We start from the raw sequence: 24,700 nt of genomic DNA, 5'->3' as shown, positions 1-24,700 counted from the left end.
GGCCTGCATTAGGAAGAGCATCAGCAGCTCACGGTTAAAGGAGGTGATTCTTCCCCTCTGCTCAACACTGGTGAGACACATCTGGAGTTCTAGGTCCCATTCTGGGCCAAGAGGGACATGGGCTTACTGGAGCAAGTCCATCAAAGGGCCATGAAGCTGCATAAGGGATCGAAGCATCTGTCATATGAGGAGAGGCTGATAGAGCTGGGGCTGTTCATCCTGGAGAACAGAAGGCTCAGGAGGGATCTTAACCATGTGTATAAATATCTGATGGATGGCAGTAAAGAAGGCAAGAGTCAGTCTCTTCTCAGTGGTACTCAGTGAACGGACAAGAAGCAATAGGCAAAACTGGAATACAAGAGTCCATTTCCACATTAAGAAAAACTCTTTTTTGTAATGAATTTTGGATTCATAGTTCCACAGTTGCATACATCTCACAAGAGAGATGGGATATTTTCCCCTCTTCCAATTACTAACAGCTCATTGTTTAGGAAACTCAGAAGTAGGATTTTAAACCCCTTAAAGGTGTAGGAGACATACAATTTTTCACTTAGGATAGTCCTCTAACCATCAGACTAATAAAAAATGGCAAATTAGGCATAGAAACTTGTCAAAAAATAAAGATCACAGAATCATAGAATCACAGAACCATAGAATGATTTATGTTGGAGGGGACCTTAAAGATCATCTAGTTCCAACCCCCTTGCCATGGGCAGGGACACCCTCCACTAGACCAGGTTGACCAAAGCCCCATCCAACCTGGCCTTGAACACTTCCAGGGAGGGGGCATCCACAGCTTCTCTGGGCAACCTGTTCCAGTGCCTCACCACCCTCTTAGAGAATAATTTTTTCCTAATATCTAATCTAAATCTACCCTCCTTCAGCTTAAGGCCATTACCCCTTGTCCTGTCACTACTTCCCGTTGTAAACAGTCCCTCTCCAGCTTTCTTGTAGGCCTCTTCAGGTACTGGAAGGCTGCTCTAAGGTCTCCCTGGAGCCTTTTCTTCTCCAGGCTGAACAACCCCAACTCTGTCAGCCTGTCTTCATAGGAGAGATGCTCCAGCCCTCTAATCATCTTTGTGGCCCTCCTCTGGACTCACTCCAACAGCTCTATGTCCTTCTTCTGTTGGGAGCCCCAGAGCTGGATGCAGTACTACAGGTGGGGTCTCATGAGAGTAGAGTAGAGAAGGAGAATCACCTCCCTTGACCTGCTGGCCATGCTTCTTTTGATACAGCCCAGGATACAGTTGACTTTCTGGGCTGCAAGTGCACATTGCTGGCTTATGTTGAGCTTCTCATCCGCCAACATCTCCAACCAACACCTCCTTCTCCTCAGGGCTGCTCTCAGTCCATTCTCCACCCAGCCTGTAGTTGTGCTTGGGATTGCCCCAGCCCACATGCAGGACCTTATACTTGGCCTTGTTGAGTTTCATGAGATTTGCATGGGCCCACCTCTCCAGCCTGTCAAGGTCCCTCTGGATGGTATCCCTTCCCTCCAGTGTGTTGACTACACCACACAACTTGATGTCGTCAGCAAACTTGCTGAGGATGCACTCAATCCCACTGTCCATGTCACCGACAAAGATGTTAAACAGCGCCGGTCCCAGTACTGACCCCTGAGGAATGCCACTCGTCACTGGTTTCCACTTGGACATCGAGCCGTTGACTGCAGCTCTTTGAGTGTGACCATCCAGCCAATTCCTTATCCACCGAGTGGTCCATCCATCAAATCCATGTCTCTCAGATTTAGAGACAAGGATGCCATGCAGGACAATGTCAAATGTTTTGCACGAGTCCAGGTAGATGACGTCTGTTCCTCCCTTAACCCCATCGTAGAAGGCCACCAAGTTTGTCAGGCATGGTTTGCCCTTAGTGAAGCTGTGTTGGCTGTCACCAATCACCTCCTTATTTTCCATGTGCCTGAGCACAGTTTCCAGGAGATTCTGCTCCATGATCTTGCTGGGCACAAAGGTGAGACTGCCAGCCTGTAGTTCCCCAGGTCATCTTTTTTCCATTTTTAAAAATGACTTTAAGTGCAACATACCAATTTTTTTGGTGCAGCCATAATGAAGTCATTAGCAGCAGTTGCTTAGGATCATAAATATTTTTGCCCAGTAAAAAAAAAGTGCCTACAATTTTTCTGGCACAAAAAAAGTTTAGGGTTTTTTTTTTTTTCTGGATCCTTTTACAGAATACTGAATATTTGAATGTTGAGTCACCATCTGAGAGATTTTTGGCTCTGGCCCAGTGCAGTAACTACTTGGTCTAACAATTTTAATTTTGCTTTGTTTTTTTTCTCCCTAAGAACTTTTTCTCTTTAAGAATTTTTTTTAGCAGTTTTAAAACTAAGTTCTTTAATATACATACAAATACTTTGTACCACCTTGCTGTTTGACTTGTCAGATTTCCTATCTGTTCTGTGCTTATATTTATTTTTTTGGCAACTACTTTCAACCGTGTATATAACAGCTGTTTTTATCTTTGAATCATCCATCTTAATTTTAGTTTGATTTGGCTTCCATCCAGCTACAGTTGTCAGGGATAATACAAATCCCACCACAGTCATGCTAAAGGATTTAGGATCGTCCCACAAATATTCTATAGTCTTAAGTGGATTTGTTTCATTCATCCTCTCTACAGCCTCTTCTTTCTCAGCTTTGGATCAGATTTGGAGAATGAAGAAAACTGTATTGGATATGTATAAGTCGCTATGGTCCCTGAACTTCAACAACCTCATTTTCCTAGCAGTTGTTCACTAGTTTCTTTCATGCTAGTTCGTTTGGCTGTTAAAGAGGATCTGCCACCTGGTTCAAGTCTTTGTCACTACAACAGGAGGACTACGAAGAGCACTCAGTCTCTGCAAGACACAGAACACCGGAATTCTTTGTTTTATGCAGAAGTTTTTGACTATTATTTGCAATTAGGTCTTAAAAGCTGTAATGAAAAAGTGCCCTTATTTGGCACCATTTCTACCTTGGCAAATGACTGGTAGGCGTCAGGAGGTTTTATTTTTCAATCTATAAAGACATTAGGAAAGCGTTGAATATTTGGTATTGAAAATCAGACAGAAGGTAAAGGTTGGTTTGAAAAAAAAAAAATAGAAAAACATTTTAATATATGAAACTCCTGTACTGACCCTTTTCAGAATAAAACCCAACTGTTATTTCAAAATGTTTTTATTTTTATTTTGTATGAAAATTTTAATGAAAATTTCAATTTTGCAAAAGTGCTGGCAACAGAATGGTTTGCTTGTAAAATCTGTAAGTAAATTCTTTGTCCCATTTCAGAACAAAAATTTGGATCTTATGGAATTCTCTATGCAATGAAAAGAAATTGCCTTTACTATAGATGTTGGTCACTGTCTGGAAAGTTAATATTCACATCAGTCCTTGTCTTACTATCTTTATTATGCTAGTTTTTATATTAGAAAATAAAACTTTGATTAATTGCACACTATAAATTAATGAATGTAGCTGATCCTGTATTGCTGTAGTTTGTATTGCAAGTTACATTCTGTGGTAAAATTTACCTTTTTTTTTATTTCATTGCTGCCATTGAGCTTGTTTGTGGATCTACTTCTTTACAATATATTTAGAGACAAATATGGAAAAAAAACAAGTCTTGTCTGCCTGTCGTGCTTTTTTTTTTTTTTAATTATTCCATATCTTATAATGGAGTCACTGCATGCCTGAGCACACTATCAACTGTCCTCATCGCTAAGTAAAAAAGAGTAATTTAAACATGTCTAATACCCTAGTGAATTCAACTGTTCCATTTTACTGACAACAGGAAGTTAAGATTGCCGATGTGGTAAATGAAATGCACACAAAATCATTTATGTGATTTTTTTATTTCAGTCAACAACCTTTTTTGATCATCTGACGATGTCCTTATTTTATAATATTCCATCTGATAATTTTTTAGGCACACATGAAATGCTGTATAAAATATTTGTCAACTTAGTAAAATCTGATTTCTAACAAGATGAGCATTCCTGAAGGTTGTGTTTTCTTTAAAATACTTTTTTCTATTACATTGGAAGTTTCTCCCCTCATTCCCACGGGAATGTATTGACAATTTCAAATTACCCTATACTTGACAAACATAACTTCAAGTGCCCTTCCCAGTTTTCTACCAGGCTTTCTTCTAAGTTACTGATAGAAATGGCCTCCTGCCATTTGTGATGTGGGGCTTTTTAACTTTGTTTTGATAACTGTTGACCATATGACACCCAGGAATACTGGTATAGAGTGTTTATTCTTTCAGCTCGATAGTTTGATATAAGTTTCCCCCCACAATATTTCCCCAAAACATGCTGTTTTGAAGAAAAGCCCATGAAAATTCCTTGTGCTAGGGGCTGGCATAAGAAACCCCTGCAGCTTTTATTAAAGAGATCTACTGGTCCCTGGCAACTTCTGAAGGCAGAATCCTGAGTATGCTTCATGCCTAAAATATCTCAAGGGAAAACCAAAATTAACTCAGTTAATTTTGATCATCTAAGTGTCTCTTACAATAAGAAGTGGATCAGTCCCTCTGCAGATGTAGCAGATTAGCCATGAATTATTCAGCATCAGAATACACGTGACAATTGGCTTCTGTTATGAAATATGCATAATTAATAAGACATCTGTTCCATGTTTTCACATTTAAGACGTACAAAGTGCAAAGGCAAAAAGTGTGAAATGGATATATAGGAATGGGTTTTTTCATATCACTTTTTCTCCCACCCTGTTCAATAAGGATTCAGGAAACAGCCGTGTACCAATTAATTTTTTATGTGTGTTTTTTCATTGTTTTGGTATGAAAATTTACTTGCTGGTAATTCTCTTTTTGATCATAGCCTCAACAGAATTAGTCAAGGATGGACACCATGGGTCTGTTTAGCAGAAAACAAAATGCAAAATATCTGTCAATCATGCCAGACATAAGTCTTGTATACACATAGAGTTGTAAGTAGTTTGGGGGGGGGGGGAGGTTTTATCTGTACGTCTGCAAGTATATACACAGGCATATATATATATATGCGCGTATGTATATTGTGTAGATACTTTGACATCACAGTGAAAATAAGGACCTTTTTTTTTTTTCAGAGGAAAGAAGACAAATGCATCTACACTATTGCCTCCTTACTAAAATATCGACCACTCAGTACTATCATACACTCTTTGCTTACCAGATACAGAGCTATGGTTCTGCTTGATGAGGCAAATACTAACTTCACAGAACCAGTGATTCCTGGCAGACTTCTTGTGACCAACAAGCACATTTATCGGTAGCTACATGACTGCTATGGATGTTAATATGTGAGTAAAAGCTTTTGTGCAACTGGAGAAAATATTTCAGCAGAAACTTAATCACTTTTATTCACAGAAATATTTTCAGAGCTTGGGCTTTCATGTGTTTCAGTGACCACATCCCAAGGCTCGATTAGATGAATCTGACATAGTTGTGCTTTTGTCCACTAATAACAGTAGCCACCTTGTACAAAGGCTAATAATTATTATTATTATTCCTGTGAATAAAAAAACACTGCTTAGCTCATCTGCTTTACCACTTTTCACTTTAAAATCTAAGGTTCAAATATTCCTTGGAATACGGGATGGAAAAAAAATGGAGATGGTAAAAGAAGTTCTTGGTTTTCAAGAAACCAAACTAATGTTCCATAAATGCATGAGAACACGCAGATAAGGCCACTGAGTCCATGATCTCAACGTGGAAAAGAAAATCTGAAATACTTCACACCTGTGGACAGGAAGCCTTTCATATTCTTAGTCAAATCTTATGGTAAAATAGATCCGCTGTTAAATGGAGCAATTGCTGTCACAAGCGAGGTCCTAATAAATCTTCAGTATGTGTACCTGGCGATGGAGACTCTTGGCTGACCCCGGCTGCCACCCCTGGGCCCACTGTGCTCCCTTGCGGGGGGCAGGGGTGTGGACCTCAGCTGGTGAGGCTACCTCTGTGATGGATGTGTTACTCGGCAGCAGCCAGCCAATCCTCACAACACCCTGACAGAAAGTCTCATGGAGTCAGGATCAAAGATAGCAGAGACCTACATGCAAGTCTCTTGTGCAAAGCAGAGTGTATCTTGAACAAGAAAGATCAGAGACCTGACTCCGAGGTTCCTGCATTGCAAACCGCTAACCACCAGGCTATGTTTTCTTCAAAACAAATACTCCAATCTGTTTGACAGATGTGTAGTGAGTGCTTAAAACTTTTCAAGCAGTAATAACACAAGAGATTTCTTGGGTAGTTAAGTTTGACATAGTAAAAACAGAAGTTTTGGCTCAATACCTCCCATATTCTGAAAGCCTTAAATTTCTGAAGGGAGCCAAAGTGTCTTTAGAAATAGATTCAGGAAACTAAGTCTGAATAGGTTTTTTTTCTCATGTGGGAAGTATGTGGTGCTCAAAGCAAGCCCACATCTGGATCTATCAGGCATTATTTTGATTATGAATGTCATCAGGAATGAGACAGCATCCCACAAATATGAATAAAAGAGGTTTCCAAGAAGAGAAGAGTTATCCTAGGACCTACCACAAGGTGATCCATGTAACTGAAGAGTAAGGTTTAGTTACACTAAGATCATAGGTGGCATATGTGTTGGTTTTGCATGGCAATGTTTTGGTAGCCAGGGGGCTACAGGGGTGGCTCCTGTGAGAAGCTGCTAGAAGCTTCCCCTGTGTCTGACAGAGCCAATGCCAGCCGGCTCCAAGATGGACCCACCGCTGGCCAAGGCCAAGCCAAGCAACGCCTCTGTAATAACATATTTAAGAAAGAGAAAAAAAACAGTTAGAGAGCGCTTTTGCAGCTGGAGAGAGGAGTGAGAAGGTGTAAGAAACTCTGCAGACACCAAGGTCAGTGCAGAAGGAGGGGCAGGAGGTGCTCCAGGCACCAGAGCAGAGATCCCCCTGCAGCCCGTGGTGAAGGCCATGGTGAAGCAGGCTGTCCCCCTGCAGCCCATGGAGGGAGGATGAGGGGGTGTAGAGATTCCACCTGCAGCCCATGGAGGACCCCATGCTGGAGCAGGTGGAGGCACCTGAAGGAGGCTGTGACCCCGTGGGAAGTCTGCGCTGGAGCAAGCTCCTGGCAGGACCTGTGGATCCGTGGAGAGAGGAGCCCACGCCAGAGCAGGTTTGCTGACAGGACTTGTGACCCCGTGGGGGACCCCACGCTGGAGCAGTTTGCTCCTGAAGGTCTGCACCCCGTGGAGGAGACTCATGTTGGAGAAGGTCATGAAGGACTGTCTCCTGTGAGAGGGACCCCACACTGGAGCGGGGGAACGATGAGAGGAGTCCTCCCCCTGAGGAGGAAGAAGCGGCAGAAACACCGTGTGAGGAACTGGCTGTAACCCCCACTCCCCGTCCCCCTGTGCTGCTGAGGGGGGCGGAGGTTGAAGCCGGGAGTGAAGTTGAGCCCGGGAAGATGGAAGGGGTGGGGGGAGGTGTTTTAAGATTTGGTTTTATTTCTCATTCCTCTACTCTGTTTTGCTTAGTAATAAATAAGATTAATTCCCTCTCTAAGTTCAGTCTGTTTTGCTCGTGATGATAATTAGAGAATGATCTCTCCCTGTCCTTATCTCAACCTGTAAGTTGTTTTTTTTTTCATTGTACCTTTTCTCCCCTGTCTAATGAAAGAGGGGAGTGACAGAGCGGCTCTGGTGGGCACCTGGCCCCCAGCCGGGGTCGACCCACTACAGCGTAACAATGAAGAAAACTAAGTAAAACTGACTGCAGTCAAAGCTTTTTAAAAGTATTTCCAAACAGTTGGAGGAAGAAAATTCTGTGTTGGGATACTTCCAGGAGCATTGAGCTCCTTCCATAGAAACAAGACCCATATGACCTTTCTTGTGAAGTCATTCATTCAATATAAATTACTTCAATGAGAGTTTTGCTACCCTGCACTAGATTATTCAGACAGTAGCAACAACCAGAATTATTATTAGGAAAAATCTGTTATTTGTGTAGTAGTAAAGAAACTTGTTTCCCCAACTGTACTCATTGCAGTCCTGCAATCCTGGTAAGGTCATCACCTCAAAAAAACCATGTCTTTAATGTAGAATCCTGAACATACATTTACTCTATAGTAATCTAATGTTTTAAAACTGCAGTCAACCTACAATGTATTCTTTGAAAATTAGTGATTTTAGCAGTATAATGTAAATTATTAACTTTTAAGATATTGCTGAATTATTTCAGATTAATTAGGAAATAGCAACTGTTTCTGAATAACTAAGAAAGTAATGTTTAGGAGCTTAACAATTCCTTTTAAAAGCTTTTTTTTTTTTTCCTAAAGCCTTTCTAACATCAGTGAGTTTTTTGTACGAATGAGAATGTGTAAGAAGCAGAAAGATGTTAAATTCAGTTGCACTGGGAGTTAGAAGGAGATGAGAGAAAACAGTTTGACAAACAAGAAAAGAGAAAAAAAGCAGAAGAAAAACAAACTAATTACTGTGTTTCTAAGAGTCTCAAACAGAATTATAAAAGCTAGAAAATTCGAATAAAGCAATTGACAGCTGGTGGCTTTTTTTTAACTACTCACTGCACCACTATATTGCCGTCACCTATTGTTATGATCAATGGTATATTATTACAGATCTGCTCAGCAATTGGGTGTACTTGGAACATTTAGCATCAGACAGGCTGCTAATTTAAAAATCCCCCAGAGTGTTGGGGTTTTTTATTATTGTATCATAGCATAGCAACCAGTTATCCAGAGTTGCCTTCGTGCTACAGTGATGGTTCTTTCATTTCCATTTATAAATAAAGTACATTTCTTTGATCATTGAAAACTGTTGGGTACTTTAAGATTCATGACTAGCTCTGAATACGTAACACCTTCTACACCTTGTCTTATTTTGTTCCTGTCACTGTTACTACACACATACTACATTAAGTGGCATACCTTACTCAACTGATCAGAGGATGAGTGTTGAAATGCACTTGCCTAATAATACAAAGGAAAACACTTAAGCTGAAACTTTAATACATTTCTTAGAACATAAAACAATGCCAGAGAGTGAGCCCATGGCCGGAACGAAGCAGCCCCTTTCTTTGCAGGGACAGTAGAAAAAACACACAAATGCTATCTCTATCATGGGGAGAATGAACTTACTATGTACAAATAAAAATATGCCCTTTCCAGAAGTCCACAGACGTTCCTGATCCTTAAAAACCAAGTCCTGTTTGGGATTGCTACTTTATAGAATAAGGAACAGAGTCGGTATCCCATTTCACATCTTGAGAGGTCTCCAGTTTGTAAAGGATGCCATGTGTTTCTTCAGCTGTCAGAAAGTTTTTACACATTGCAAATGGAGGTTATGGGGGACACAAGATTAGATGTCATTTATGCCATTGCTTCTTTTAAGTGCCATGAAAAGAAAACATTCTCTCCTTCCAAAACAAAATAAAACCTAAAATAGTTACTCATCATTTAACTATCATTGAATTTAGACAGAACTTTAGGAGATAAATGTTAGAGTATAAATTTCAGGTCTATTTCCACCTCCTCTCCCCTCTCCATTATAGTGAAAGTGAGGGGGGGGGGGGGGGAGGAAACAATGTAATTAAGGCCTATTTGGTTTAGATCAACAAAGAGCTACTGTGGTTACTAAATCTTCTTGTCAGATCAGTGAAGAGGTCTGTGTGTGTAGCTACTCTTAATTTGCACTGTCTGGTTTTCACCCATAAAATTGCAGTGCTGTACTGCAATAAGATGTACCCCCTCCACATCTTTAACCTTGAGATGAAGACACTCATTAGTAATTACTATCTGGTTCCAGTAGAATTATATGTTCTGGCTTTTCACAACAGGCCTGGTGCCCCTTTCCATCACACTTTCACATCACTGATTTGAATACCCCTGCTTAAATGCTTTTTATATAAAACATAACATTCTCATAGAACTTGAGAATAAGGACTGACATGTCTGAAAAGCTAACAATAAAATAAAAGTCTAACAAAAACCTGACCTTGATAGGCACTCACTACCAGAGTTTCATCTGTGGGAAGAGCAGACTTCTATCGGGTGCAGTACATAGCTCTCAGTTTCAGACTTTGGTCTCAACTACCCAATAGGGAAATTAATGCACAGATTTCAACAGCCCATCAATCTCACTCTAATGGGAGCTTCGTCTTGAATCGGGTGAGGCAAGCCCAACGCTAGCTGCAAACATCAATGAGTAAGGGAACGACGCCAAATACACAGAACTTCAAAAGTAAAATGCGATGAGTTTTTAATAAACTCACCCAGATTCCAAATTGCAGTTTATTTTGACAAAGCTGAAAATAATTACCTGCTTAATTATCTTCACTTGAAACATCCTTTGTAAGGTGTTCTGATACTATTGTGAGCAGTCTTGTATGAGTATTTAGAGAGACATATTTAAATATTAATTTATTTATTGGAATACAACACTATCATCTGTTAATGTAATGTCATAGTGTGGTAAACAGAACACCAGAAACATATTTATTAGTATAATAGCACAGCAGAAACTAATAACTTTTTCAGCATCCTCCAGTAACATGTTCAACACATTAGCAAGAAGCAAAGCTAAATTTCTTCCTTCTTAATGCTATCACACCTCACTCAAAAGGGGGAGAAAAACATCCTTATCAGTGATCAGCTGATCTTCAAATCAGGGTCTGCCAAAAGATATTTTTTCATTAGTGACTTAAGTACATTGTGAGAGAATCATCTATTATAATCCTTGTTCTGCCCCTGTATTGCGCCGTCACCTATTTTGGCCCTTGTATACTCCATGAAAAAAAAAAGGACAAAATTAAAGCAGCTCTAAAAAATCCCAAATGTATCTTAGAAAACAAAACAAAAAGAGTACCCCAATGTGGTTCTCAGGGTGAAAACTGCCTCAAAACTTAACACAGAGGCCATGCTGAAGTATGAAATGGAGTGATAGGGGTAGAAAGAGTGCTTAAAAAAAAAAAGCCTGAATACCAACTTTATATTTTTTCCTAGCAGAATTAAAATTTTTGGTGCCAGGAGCAAGGGTATAAATATAATATTGAGTCATTTGTCATTTGTATGACAAAATAGTGTGGGTCATTCTAATTAGAGATAGGTCTGCACAGCATTCAAAAAGCACAGGCTTGTCCAGTAATCATTTACAAGTTCTTATGGTTGTTTCCATCTGGGGACAGATGAACAAATCATGAAACACTGAATTGCTTAATTCATCATCAACCTAAAGGACCTTTCAAAATTTGTATTACCCTCCAGCTATGGACTTTAGCATAAAGATGTCTTTGAGCTTGCCTTATATTATTTTTTCTCCAATTATTAGTCTAGAAGCAAAGAACCACAATTCACTTTTTTACCATCCAGTATGGATACACTGTAGGAAAAATATAAGCTGCAATAAGCATATAAATCACAGAAAAGCTGGAAGTCCAAATATGCACACATAGGAGCCTGATTTTGTGCCATATATTCAGAAAAAGCCCCACTTGTGTTAGCTTCTGTTTTGTCTGAGTAAGAATGGAAGGAACAGGCTTGTACACATCATAAATTCAGCCCCACAATATTATTTTATTGAATAGCCTTTCCCTACCTTTCTCATGCCCTATGACGACTGTAACAAGAACATGGTGACTAGAAGGAAAAGAAAAAGCATCAGTGCAGAGTACATGATATAATCCATTGTACATAACAGATTATTCATGCCTTTAAAAGAAAAAGAAATCCAGGCAAGTGTCTATAAAAATCTACTTCATATTTTTGTTTCAGTGAAAATGATGTACATAGTGATTGTACATTTGGCTGTCCTAATTAATTGTGCTTCAGCGAACAGTTCCAGAAAAGATTGTTTCCTTCATCTCTCTCTCATTCGTATTTATGAAAAAGATAGTCTTGCTGTAGAATCAGGACAACAAAAGGACGAAAAGGTGAGGTACGTAAGAAGCTGTCTTCAAGCAAAGTCTGAGCAATACAACATATAATGGCAAGTCACCTTGGCATGGCTCCAATTGTGCAGAGAAATATTTAGGTGAGATCAGGAACAACCCAGTATATTTTCTAAATTTTAACACTTCTGTAATATATATTCCTATTATAAAATTTCCTAAAGGCAAAGGAAGCAGTGATAATGATGACAATTTTCTATCCCAAGTGAGCAGCAGCAACTGCCTTTCTGGAGTCTATTTTTTTAATTTTTGTCACAAGAACACTTTAATGAAAAGGCTTTGCTTTAAACTACTGACATTTTTAGCTAAAATCTATTGTGATCAAATGCCAGAAAGAGGTGAGACTCAAAAGAGTGATTACAGTAAGATTGTTACCATCTGATTCACAGGCGTCTACTTGTAGCCTAGTTATTAGTCCATCTGTTCTACTCTTATTTATTGAGACAGGGAAATATATTCCAATTCCAATTTGAATGTACAGCCTACTGTATTAAACAAATGTTCCACACAAAAAAGTATGGCTTAAATATTGGGAAAGGAATTCACTTGTGAAGAGGGAGATGAATGAAAGGGGGTTGGGGAATTTCAGTTGCTTTGCTTAGTAAATGCAGGAAGATGTAGCTGAAGATGATGTGCCCGAGTGCCCAATCAGTCTGCAGGAATGTTACTGTGTAAAAGAAAAACAAGTTGATGAATGAGACATAGAAAGCCAAAGTTTTTAACTAAACACTTTTAAAGTATTAGAGACTGTCAAAGAAAACTCATACCACTGAAGTTATTTTAAGTACATTCACTGCAGTGATGGTCCCATCACCTCTTGAGAGCCCATAATTTTTCTGAGTAAAATTATTACAAATATACAAGGTGGAAAGACCTTTCATTTGGAATTTACTCTGAGTGACCTCTGAATCCTACATAGGTTGTGCAAGAAGGCACAATAAAACCTGTTGTAAACATCAGCTCGGAAGGCAACTTCTCTTAGTAACTGCTTGAAAGAATCCCCAAGGTTTCTACTACAATTTTGTCTGACCTTTAGCTAAAGGCCCCTTATATTGATTGATTTCTTTTGCTGGTCCCTTCCCTGGGTGGTTGCAGTAGATGGCATGGGTTTTGTTTTACAGCAGTTGTGTGCAGCGGAAGTGAGTAGGGTTGAAAGCAAAGATATTGAGCTGCATATCCTCGTATGCAAATAATTACATACTAATGTGCTAACTACAGTTATTTTACTTGCTTAGAATTACATTTTACAGACCCATAAAGAACATTTAGGTCAACTGAATTTCTTCACTGTTTTTTTTGTTTTAGTCACATTATAATTTCTATACTATACCTTTCTGAGCTCTTGGGTCTGGACATAAATTATTTCAATATATGTTTATTTTTTAAAAGTTGGACCTTGGATTTCTGGTTCAACACTGAATCCTCTGATGACAGCACACTCAGCTCATACTTTAAAAAAGAACAAGTGTCACTTCAATGTTTCTGGCAGAACTGCTGAGGATAATATCTCTTCACCACAGGGCTTGTCCATCTGCTCCCAGTGTGACCAGAAAACACTCTGTGAAAAGACTGCTGAGCTTTCTGGGGGAAGCCAGCTCCGTAGCTACAGGAATATGATGCATGATCAAAATGCCAATATATGCTGAAGGAATAGCTGTGCTGCAGGATACACCAATGTGCTAGCCTTATGTGCAAGTGTACACACGTTTGTGTATGCACACAAAGCATGTTGGAGTATTTGTATCAGAGGTCTGCACATAATTCAGGTGTTTGTACTAATATAAACATAAAACTATAAATGGAAGTTGAGGATCTCTCTGAGATACATCCCACACTTTCTGAGTCATTCTATAGATGCCTTTGTACTTTGCGGAGGGAACCCCAAATAATTTAACTGTCATGGGACATTACGGTGCCTTGAAGGTGTCATATTTAGTTCAGGGCTTCCAGCTCTCCACATACATATTTTGTTCATTCCTGACAAGCATAGTGCAGCTAGAGCAGTTTCCCTTGTATTTGGCTGTCATCTACATAAAAAAAGATATTTTTTTAAGATTATAGCACAGTTTGAGTTCAAGGGCAGTTTCTACCCCTCAGAAGGTTCTTAGAGAGGATCTTTTATTCATGATATTTTAATAAACACAGAATGCCGTGACTAACCAGTAATCTCGGGGCAGGTCCAAGAAATCAGAAAGCAACTAGCAGTCAGAGCTTCCCATGGAAAAAAAAAAAAGTCAGTCTCTAGGGAGACATCCAAGAAGCCTTTCCTTGTCACGACATGTCATATCACGACATTCGGGTTAAGAGATCAGAACGGTCCAGGAGCAAGTAAATGGCTTTTTCTTAGTCCACGTTGAAATGGAGAATAACAAATGAAATTGTAATTAATTACTGAAGGGCAGCATTAAAATTTTTGTGAAGGGAGAATGTCCTCAAAGGGTTCGTTAGGCTTTCTCTGAATCATGGCTGTGAAACCAGCATTATATTATTGACAGAAATAAGGAATAAAAACCAACAGAACTTCAGAGGCAATTAATGTTGTGAATAAAATAATTCTCTTCCCCTAAAGGGATCTTTCAAAAAAGATACTCCCTCAGGGACTTTTCTAAAATTATAGATATATATAACATACACATACACCTACACATCTAGGGCTTATATATTACAGTATGCCGAATATAAATCTTCTTGTATTCATGTATATGTATGTACAGGACTGGAGATAAGAGAATTTGATAGAGTGCCGAGTCTTAAAGACTGAGCCAGTCTTAAAGTGTCCAGGGGGCTGAAATGAATAAGTTCAGAACCTTCTCAAAAGTTCTGGCTAAATCACTTTAATTTGTAAAATTATTCTGCAACTATTTCAAAAGGAGGGTCTCAAAATAAGTGTTGTACTTCTGCTGTAACTGCAAAGAGAACAAAATCCCTCCCACCCCCGCACCACCACCATCCCCAGAATGCTGGCACTTCTATTTTTCTTGTAGAACAAGCTAAAAATTTGCAATGCATGTGAAAATAAAAAATAACAGAAGAAAGTATGGGGGATAGGGCAGGTGTAAAAACAAGCCAAGCATTCCCAAGCCTCCAGCCCTTTCCCCTCTTCTATCTGGCAAGCTTTCATCTGTCCTGTTTCTCTGTTTCCATTCTTGGCTGTTTAGTCTTGTTGCATGTAGCTTATCTGGTCCAATTCATTCTTGATAATCACTGTTCTTTTCTTACTTCATTTCTTTCTTCAGAATTAATTCATCCCTAAATGGCAACAAGGTATCAAGAGACAGCAGCAAGCTTAGGAAAAAAAGAGCATCTCGAGTAACACACAGCAGGCCGTCAACAGCCAAGTTGCCATGCTTATGTGGCCTTACAAAATGGAGTGATGAAGTGATGAAAAAGAACGTGCTCAAAACGAGATAGGTCAGGAATACAAATCCTTGCAATCCGAAATGTTTCCTTTTGTAGTCAACTTCGACCACTCTTGGCAGGCATTGCAAGGGTTCCAGGCTTCCAGTTCAGTTAAAACTTCACATTCTCTTGGTAATTTCAAGCTTGAAAATTGTGCCCTGGAAAAAAAGTTTGGAATTTGAGCACGGAAAACACAGAATCACAAGCTAATCCAGTAGCAAGCAGGAAAACTAGCTAAAAATCTGCAACATGATGATGATATTGGGCTGGCTTTATGAAGTTTGTAGATGGAAACTAAAAAAGGCAGAGTAGAGCAATCTTGCACAAGGTTGCTCTTTTATTTACTGAAATCAAGAAAATCAGAAACATTAGGAAATCAGAAACACAAAGTGAATTTGGACGGGATTCTCTCCTACTGATTGCAACATAAAACAGTCACACTGTCTTATAGCTCAGGTGATCTAAGAAAAACATGAGAAACAGCAGTTGTAGTAGAGCATATGCTTTTAGAAAAGAGTCACATAATTGTAACACATGCTATGATGAGAAGAAAATAAAAACAAAATCCTAAAGATATTCTGCATAGTTTTAACTAAAATCTCAAATTTAACTCAGCAAAATCAGCTACAGCAATTATACCAGCTCCCCTTCTGGCTCTGAGGTTATTTGAATTCTTCTGAAAAAAATAATCATTAAAGAAAACCTGTATCATAAAAAATAGTAATAAAGTGGTTGCTACCACATTATTGAATGTAGCAATTTTACAAAGAAATGGAGAAGTTGCGCGTTACTTATAATGTGGAAGTGTCTCAGACAGGAATTATGTTTAACAATTTTGTATTGTATTGTATGTGATGGTATAAAAATTGTATATATTGATGGTGGATTGTAGATTGATTGTAGATCAAAACTAATCCCATTTAAAACATTGTTTTAAACTCTCTCTGCTTGCCTTCTCCCTGTTTTAAATCACCTTCAGCCTTTTAAAAATCTTTTTTATTGGGCAGCTATCTCAATTCCACACTCTTTGGATAAAAATAAAGAATATTTGCTATAAAAATATCTATATTATTGCAGTTACCTTCACAAGATTTAATCCATGCTATGCCATTTTGAATTGATTCATAGCACCAAGTCAAGAAGTACAATATCTCTATCTGTGATTAAAATTGAGTAGAAAACCTAATTATCTCACCTGAAGGGTGAAAAAAAAGTAAGGCAACACCTTCCATCTGTAGAATTTTAATTCCCTAATTAAAAAATATAGAGGCTTTCTAATTTAATCACGAAATGGTACAAGGAAAAACAAACTTGATAGCTTTGATAATTAACTCTTCATAATTTATCGCTACAGGGCAAAACTATCATTACATTTGAAAACTTCTTTCGTCATTGTAGGACCAGTAATCAAACAGCACTGGCCTCGTGTCAGAGGGTTCTCTTCAGCCACTTGGGAGACCAACTAAGTTTTGACCTCATTGTTGAAAGATGTCAGAAACTGACCACAAGAAGGACCACCCACCACCCAGCAATTCTTGCATCGAATTCAATTCAAGGGTTTGGCTCTCAAGGGTCTGGTTCTCAACAATGTTAGAGGAGTCAGTTCTACAGCTAGCAGTCGGACATCCAGGGTAAACCTGTAGCCCATCGCTTCATTGAAGTTGTGCTGAAAACATAATCATTTCAAACTGACTGTTTTCCTATTCTACCTCCAGATCTGGAAATAATAAGCAACTCCTACTTCTGCAAAAAAAAGAATATTTAAATTGTATGCATGTGCAGGCACATTTCTATGTCAAATAGGTCTTACATGATTCTTGTATTCCCCAAAAACATGTTAAGTTCATCTCTCATGTCCTGTACACAGTGGAGTGTCTGCGATAGAATTTCTTATGTTTACACACAGCAGGGTTAAAATAAGCAGAAGAAACTTTTTTACTCCCACACAAAAACATGAAGACAACTCTGCTTATTGTGACATTCTCTAATATCAAAAAGAGTGGTAAGCACCTTTACCAATTGCTGCATCAAGGAAATCTGACCCTGATAAAGCAGTATCTGTATGGAGAAAATATCTCTTGGCCCTTTCCCTCCATCATGGTCTCATACATATCACATCAGCTGCTCCAACAGGAGGATGTGCAATTAGGTCAAGCTTCTACTGAGCTGAATAAGGATTTTCAGCAACTATCCGTGACCTTCTCTAACCACAAACAACTGGTATTGCCCTGATCCCAGCCCTTAATTAGATGAAAGCTACTGTGTCAGTGCTATCTCTGTGCTCCAACTCTTCTCTGGAAAGACAATTAGGAAATGCTAATATCTGCACTTCCAAAAAAGCAAATATAGGCTATGCACTGCTATGCATACTGCCAGCTATATCCATACAAAAAGCTACCAACTTCAGGCATCAATTAATGTAATCATCATAAAGCATAAGAACTGAAAGCATGGTAAATTTAGGCACATAGACAGGCAGACAGGTCCAGTGGACTGCACAATCAATACATTAATAAGTTTTATGTAAGAAAGAGAGACATTTATGAATAATGCATATATAATGTATAGAAACTGAAGATATTTGTTGTTAGGACTATAGGGACCTTTATTAAACTCTGAACATATTCTTTAAAACAATGGTGAGAAAATATAGTCTGTCATGCCTACTCTGTAAATAAAATTTAGTTTCCATGGATGTTAATCTAGTACTTTACAAAATAAAACAAAAGAACAATAATATTCCATGAACTATATACACTTACTCTGTTAGAATAATTACCATTCTAATTCCTAAATAGATCTCATGAAGACATTTGTTTTGAAAAAATGATGCAGTTAACTCACAGGTTATTTTGATGTATTTTGGCTTAGGTTTCTCCAGTTCAAAGGGTTTAGGAAAAGCATAGCTTTTTCAACAAATAATGCCATTTTAGGCTTTTTTGATGATGCATTTTTTCAATATCAATTGCTCTCCAGCTGGCCTAGGGCCACCCCATCCAAGGCTATGACCAGCAATGGAGGGGACCTGGCCAACCCCCGTCCCTTTCAGCTGCCCCACTCTTCTCACCCCAGCCAGGCACCACATTTCAGAAAAAATGACACCATAATTTTCAGGCTCAGAAATCGTTAGACTAAACAGCAAGCCTCCTGTAACCATCACAGGAGTAGTGTAACACTGAAGGGGGAAAATGCATAGATGGAGAAACTTGCAAATGCAGCATTTCAAGATTGTGTAGAGCAAACTGAATACCTCCACTGCCGGGACTGGATCTAGTGTAATCACTGAATGCACAGATGAAGAAATTAGACATCCTCCTGTGAGATATGTGACAGAAAATGATAGTCAATAGAAGAATGCCATATTAACTGTACAATTAATTCAATAATTATCTATGTTAAAAGCATCTATTCTTTTGATTCCAGGTGATCCGAACTCTTCTTCTAAACTGCTACTTCTAGTAGCCAGACTGGATTTCTTTTCAAGACAAGTGGAAACATTTTGGAGGAATTTTGTTTTGGTTTTAAGGAAAGATTTCCTTGGCACTGTTTTTTCAGAGTTGCTTAGAGTTTCTGTGGAGATCATTCTCTGTAGCACCACTTTTCCATCAAGGGCATCATTCCATATATATGATTCTTGAACCAAACTAAAATACTTGCATCACTTCTGTTCTAGAGTTGGGTCTTGCTTCAAATGAAATTCACGTGGAGATTTTGCTATTCCTTGCAATCTTGTCTTTGTACATATAAAAAATATTTATTACCATAAAAGAACACATTAGAACTAAATAATCTTTCTGTTTTCTTAGAAGTGAACACCTGAGCTATTTGTTTCCTGTGAGCTATTATGATAATTATAAGTTTTTACCTGGATATTTTAAATGATACAATAATGAAAATCAGTGGGATTTTTGAATGTTACTCAATGTCAAATGACAGAACATCAAACCAAATCGTGAGTACAGCAATAAGAAAAAAAATTCAAAATTCTCTTCAAATGAACAAGAGCTAAGTGGAGCACTTAACTGATGCATTTAGTCCATTAAGACTTCGAGGTCAAATTAATATATATTTTTCCTTAGATATATTTCAGAAGGAATAAAAAGCACATTTACTTAAAAAGGCACACTGTTCATAAGCAAGAATATAATAGAGTAAGATTCAAGATAAGACATACAACTCAAAGAAACCCTAAAGGCATTAAACTATATTGACAAAGATGATTTTCTTTCTTTCAAAACCTACTCCAAACTTTAATTTTGGATATGATCAGTTCCCAGTTTTAGCAGAACATGGTGAAAATTTGTAACATGTGGCAATACACTAAAACTGTAAAAAGAAACAGACCTGATGAAGAAGCTCTGAGTAATGACTGTGGAGGCAAAGAACATTTGTGCTGTAAACCTTCAATTCGAAGAAGTGCATAACAGTTTTTTTGATCAACAGTCAGAATTATGCAGAAAGCAGGAGTAGGAGAATGGGAGATACTAACTACTCAGCTGTTAGGGAAGGAACCCAGAACAGTACAATTATTTTTTCCAAGTTTTTGTAAACTCTTCTTTAGTCTGATACATCACAGAAGAAAAAAAGAAAAAATTAAAAAATAGAGAATATATCTACAGAAAGGCCATTTGAGATTCTACTCTTAAGTGGTAAAATGAAATGAGCTAAATATCCAGAAGAAAGATGATTTAGGAGACAGTGGCATAAAAAATAACTTCCTGAGACAGGAGAGAAGAATAGCAGCAAAACAATAATCATTGACTTAGGGTGATTTTGACAAACTAAAAAAAATTGGGCACCCAGCTTGGGGAGGTGTGGGATAAAGAGCCGGCAGTTCTTTAGCAAAATATAATTTGGGAAACAAAAATAAGTCATTCCACTGTGGAGGAAAGATGGACATATCAGGAAACGAGCTAAACAATGAGGTCTTTTTGGACGTCACACACAAGAAGGAAGTTAGCAGAAAGTGGAAGCTAGGTCAGATCATTAAGGGTGAAGACAAAAGTAGGTATGCACAAAATCAGAAAAGCGTGCAAGAGATGTAACTAACTAGAAATGTGAAGAACTAAAACAAATTCTTTTGTAAGAACATTAGTAACATTAGGTAGCATATGGAAAGTGTTGGTTTGAGCAGAAAAGGACAACATTTTTTAGGTGTTTTTTACTGAAAATGTCAGGTTTGATAAAGTGACTATAATAAATAATGCCAGGGACAAACAAGCAAAATCTTGTCCTTAGGTGAGGAAGGAATAAATAAGAAAGTGCTTAGATATTTTTCATTATTCCAAATCATCTTAGCATAATGAATTTGGTAACTGAAGGAATTGACTGATGAAACTGCAGAGCTTTGAGAAATTGAGAAGAGTGGCAAAGAATTTAAAATCATAGAATCATTTAGGTTGGAAAAGACCTTTAAGGTCATCAAGTCCAACTGTTAACCTAACTCTGCCAAGTCCACCACTAAGCCATCTCCCTAAGCACCACATCTACACATCTTTTAAATACCTCCAGGGATTATGGCTCAACCACTTCCCTGGGCAGCCTGTTCCAGTGCTTGACAACTCTTTCAGTGAAGAAATTTTCCCAAATACCCAATCTAAACCTCCCCTGGCACAACTTGAGGCTGTTTCCTCTTGTCCTATCACTTGTTACTTGGGAGAAGAGACCAACACCCACCTGGCTACACCCTCCTTTCAGGTAGCTGTAGAGAGCAATAAGGTCTCCCCTCAGCCTCCTCTTCTCCAGGCTAAACCACCCCAGTTCCCTCAGCTGCTCACCATAAGACTTGTGCTCTAGACCCCTCACACTTCATTGCTCTTCTGTGGATGCGCTCTGGCACCTCAATGTCTTCCTTGTACTGAGAGGCCCAAAACTGAACACAGTATTCAAGATGCGCAGCCTCACCAGTGACAAGTACAAAGGGAAAATCCTATACTTTAAAAGGTGAAAGAAAGGAAGAAATGGGAATTATTGAGTTATTATCTTAACTTCAAATTGCAGAAAATTATCTGGGGGGAAAAACAAACAAAGAATGTTTCAGAAATTCAGGGGGGAAAAGGGATAAATTAAGAGTGAACAAGAATTTATCAAGAATAAATCAGGTCAAAACAATATGATTTTACTTTACAACAGAAAAACTGGCACTATGGAGAGATAAAAATCAGCAGATGTCATATATTTTGTGGGGTTTTATATATAACATTCTCATAAGCAAACTGTAAAATCATGATCTGGATTAATATATTAGCTGTAGAACTGAGGATAGCAATGTTCCAGGACTGGTTCTTAATGGTTCCCTCTGAACTAGATGGCAAATGGATTTCTGCATAGCTCTGTTCCTCATGCATCTGTGTCCTCATACCTATTCCATATTTTCATTAAGAGACAGGGTGGTGAACTCATGAAATTAGGATTACAAATATGTTGAAAGACAGAATTGAACTTTACAAATTGGAGATATGTCCTGAAAAATAATTGGATGTTATTTAACAGGAGAAGTAGAACTTACTAAAGGACAGTCATCTACATAAATACATGGTCTGAAATAATTGGGTAGGAAATCACTCTGAGAGATGGATATAGTAGTTATCTTAATAAACAGCAGAACATAAGTCAATGGAGTCATGCTTTTGCAATCAGCCAACTAAACCTTGGATTGTCACATATAAACAAAAGACAAATGCAATAATCTTTTGATTTAGATAGCACTGGTAAGGACAAATTAGAAGTACTTTGTGTCCAGCTTGAGGCAATGTATTGCAAGAAAGGTGACAGGGAGGGAGTCCAGAGGAGAGGCACAAATATGAGAGGTTTTTAAAGCATGATTTATTACAGAATATTGAATAAGGAGATGCACAAGTTCAGTTTGAAGGAGGGAAACTGAGATGCAAGGGAAGAAACAAAGTAAGTATTCACCTAAATAAATACTTCAGAAAAGGGGCAGGAGTTAATATCATATCCACGTGAATATAAAAAATAGCAATCACTTTCAATTACAATGAACAAGATATTTACAAAACCATATTAATAATAGGGTAGTAAGTTAAAGCCTGGGTCACACCTTTGGGGAAAGTTGTGGCATTTCCAGTGCTGGAGGTGTTTAAGACTAGGCTGCACAGATGCCTCTCAGACTCTACCTTAATATAATTGACCCTGCCCTGCAGTAGGTGGATGGACACTGACTGGATAACCTCTTGAAGTCCCTTCCAGCAATATTATGATCTAACTACCTGTAATGCTCACTGCACTTAAACTGGTGCCAAAGCATTTAATAACCCCCCCTTCTTTTTCCCTATTATGACCTCTCACAAGAAAAGCTAATAATAGCTTATTAGCCTGTTTAAAAGGCAACCAAATAAATGCAACCTCCTCTCACATACCATTCCAGACAGAACTGATGCACAGACTTCTGCATGTCTGTGCTAAGCCTCTGCTGTAAAATTTAAAAGGGTGTGTGTTTTGCTTGGCAGTGCTGTAAGTAGTGTTCAGTGTTTAGCATGTAATACGAAGACCCTCCACATTTCCTCTAACAGAATCAGAGAGGTAAGAGTACTTTGATCACTGAAAGACACCAAGGGTTACAAGAAGGTACTCCTCCCCCCCAAAACACCCCCAATACCCCAGTCTCCCTCTCCCCCCAAAAAATCAAGAAACAAAACAGGTGTGTGTGACTCACTGAATAAGCAGAGGTAGCACTGCCCAGTGCTTTAGGAACCAAAACTGGCTGATTGAATTCCACCTTAGGAGTTTGGACTCTACCCTCTGAAGGAAAAAGTCAACATTTTTTGTGCTTATTATCTGAAAGATAATTCTGATATTAAAGAAATGCCTACAAAAATTAAAATGTTCAGCATCAGTATGTCATCAAGAAACATGTGTGCGGGTATTTATACACAAACATAATTACAGATACCAAGTTTTAACTAAGAAGATAAAGACACTGTTAAAGCAACTAAGTTTTCCTTCAATTAGTAGCCCAGAAAAGATGGAGAAATTGTGAAGACTTTCCACCATGAAGGAGAATCCATATGGTTTCTGATTCATCAGGGTATTATTCCCCTTTCTCCTATTTCACTCACCATGATTTTGTGTGGTCTCCGTTGGGAAATGCCATTTCAAAACCCAGCCAGTGTGAGAAATACTGCAGCATATTTCATCAGACATGTTTGTGGTTTATGACAAATACCTCCAGATTACCTATCTTGTACGTGCATTTGGAAAATTAATAGTGTTTGATAGGAGCTGGACTACAAATATGAAATCTGAAATGTGGTTCTGTAACTTTAAACTACTGAATAATATTGTAACTAGATAACCATCATTTACATAATACCTTTCCGTTGTAGATTAGTAACGATTTCATGAAAGAAGGACACTTCATAAATTCCAGTAGGTGAGAAAGCTGAATCAGAGATGAAAAGTAAATAGCCCAAAGACACCCTGTGGACTCAAACCTAAGCTAAGAAAACCCTCTAGGGCTTCTACGTGTCTCTGCCTTAGCTGTTGGACTATATCGACACACTAGGCACCACTTAATCATACAGGCATTTTAAAATTATCTGTTTAAATGGAGATTCTTGTTGGATAAGAAGAAAAGTCATAGGGAAAAGAAAGTCATAGGGAACTCCAGTCAATACTACTATACATGCTTTTCAATTAAAATTACTGTAGAATTAATAAAGGTTTTCTGAAAACTTAAGGCTTAACTGATTATGAATTTCATTCACAATTCAGCTGGGAGCAATTAATATCCTGGGAAGTCTTCCTACTCTTTTGGATTATAAGCGTTAGAAGGATGGCAACACTCCTACTCACTCTGATTGTTCATACTGTTTGGCAGCAGAAGACAAACCACTTTCCTAACCTGCAAAGACAGGATACTCAAGGTAGCTAAATGGAAAAGATACTTGAACTTAAACCAGATTAAATTACAAACATGGAGGACAAAAGAGAAACCACGTTGTGAAGAAGTTTGTTGCCAACTCACTCATCCAAGAGGATTGTCTTCATCTGAGATTCAGACACTAAAAGATGATCAAGAGCAGTCTATCTCTGAAAAACAAAAAGAAAAATTAAGAACTCTTTTGCTGAAATGTTATATTCAAAATTTTAATATCTGCTTCATAGATTCACTTGCAAGGACCAGATGCTAGTTTGTTCCAACCCATAAGGCCTTAGGGTAAAAGGATAAACTGCCAGATTTTAAAACCAGATATTGAAACTCCTGCTTTTGGCAAATTGTACATTCACATGAAAGCAATTTCATTCATTTAAAAGAAGTTCATATAATGTAAGGCACAACTAAGTATGAAGTTATTAATATTGGGCCCACATTAAGGGCCTATAGATCTGATTCTACAGAATCTGGAACCCACTTGAAT

The 24,700-nt window shown here is 38.3% G+C and overlaps 1 long non-coding RNA gene across 1 annotated transcript in view; it reads left to right on the top strand.

Annotated features, from left to right (window-relative positions):
* LOC142601751 (uncharacterized) overlaps nucleotides 1–24,700 on the top strand; it is a 1,264,755-nt gene that overhangs the window by 742,492 nt on the left and 497,563 nt on the right. Inside the window, exon 2 of the long non-coding RNA XR_012835350.1 lies at nucleotides 6,880–7,196. This is a non-coding gene — a long non-coding RNA (uncharacterized LOC142601751). The remainder of the gene's footprint in view (nucleotides 1–6,879; nucleotides 7,197–24,700) is intronic.

The sequence above is a fragment of the Balearica regulorum genome, chromosome 4 (genome assembly GCF_011004875.1).
Source record: "Balearica regulorum gibbericeps isolate bBalReg1 chromosome 4, bBalReg1.pri, whole genome shotgun sequence".
Classification (NCBI taxonomy): Eukaryota; Metazoa; Chordata; class Aves; order Gruiformes; family Gruidae; genus Balearica; species Balearica regulorum.
This window is presented reverse-complemented; position numbering and strand designations above follow the sequence as displayed.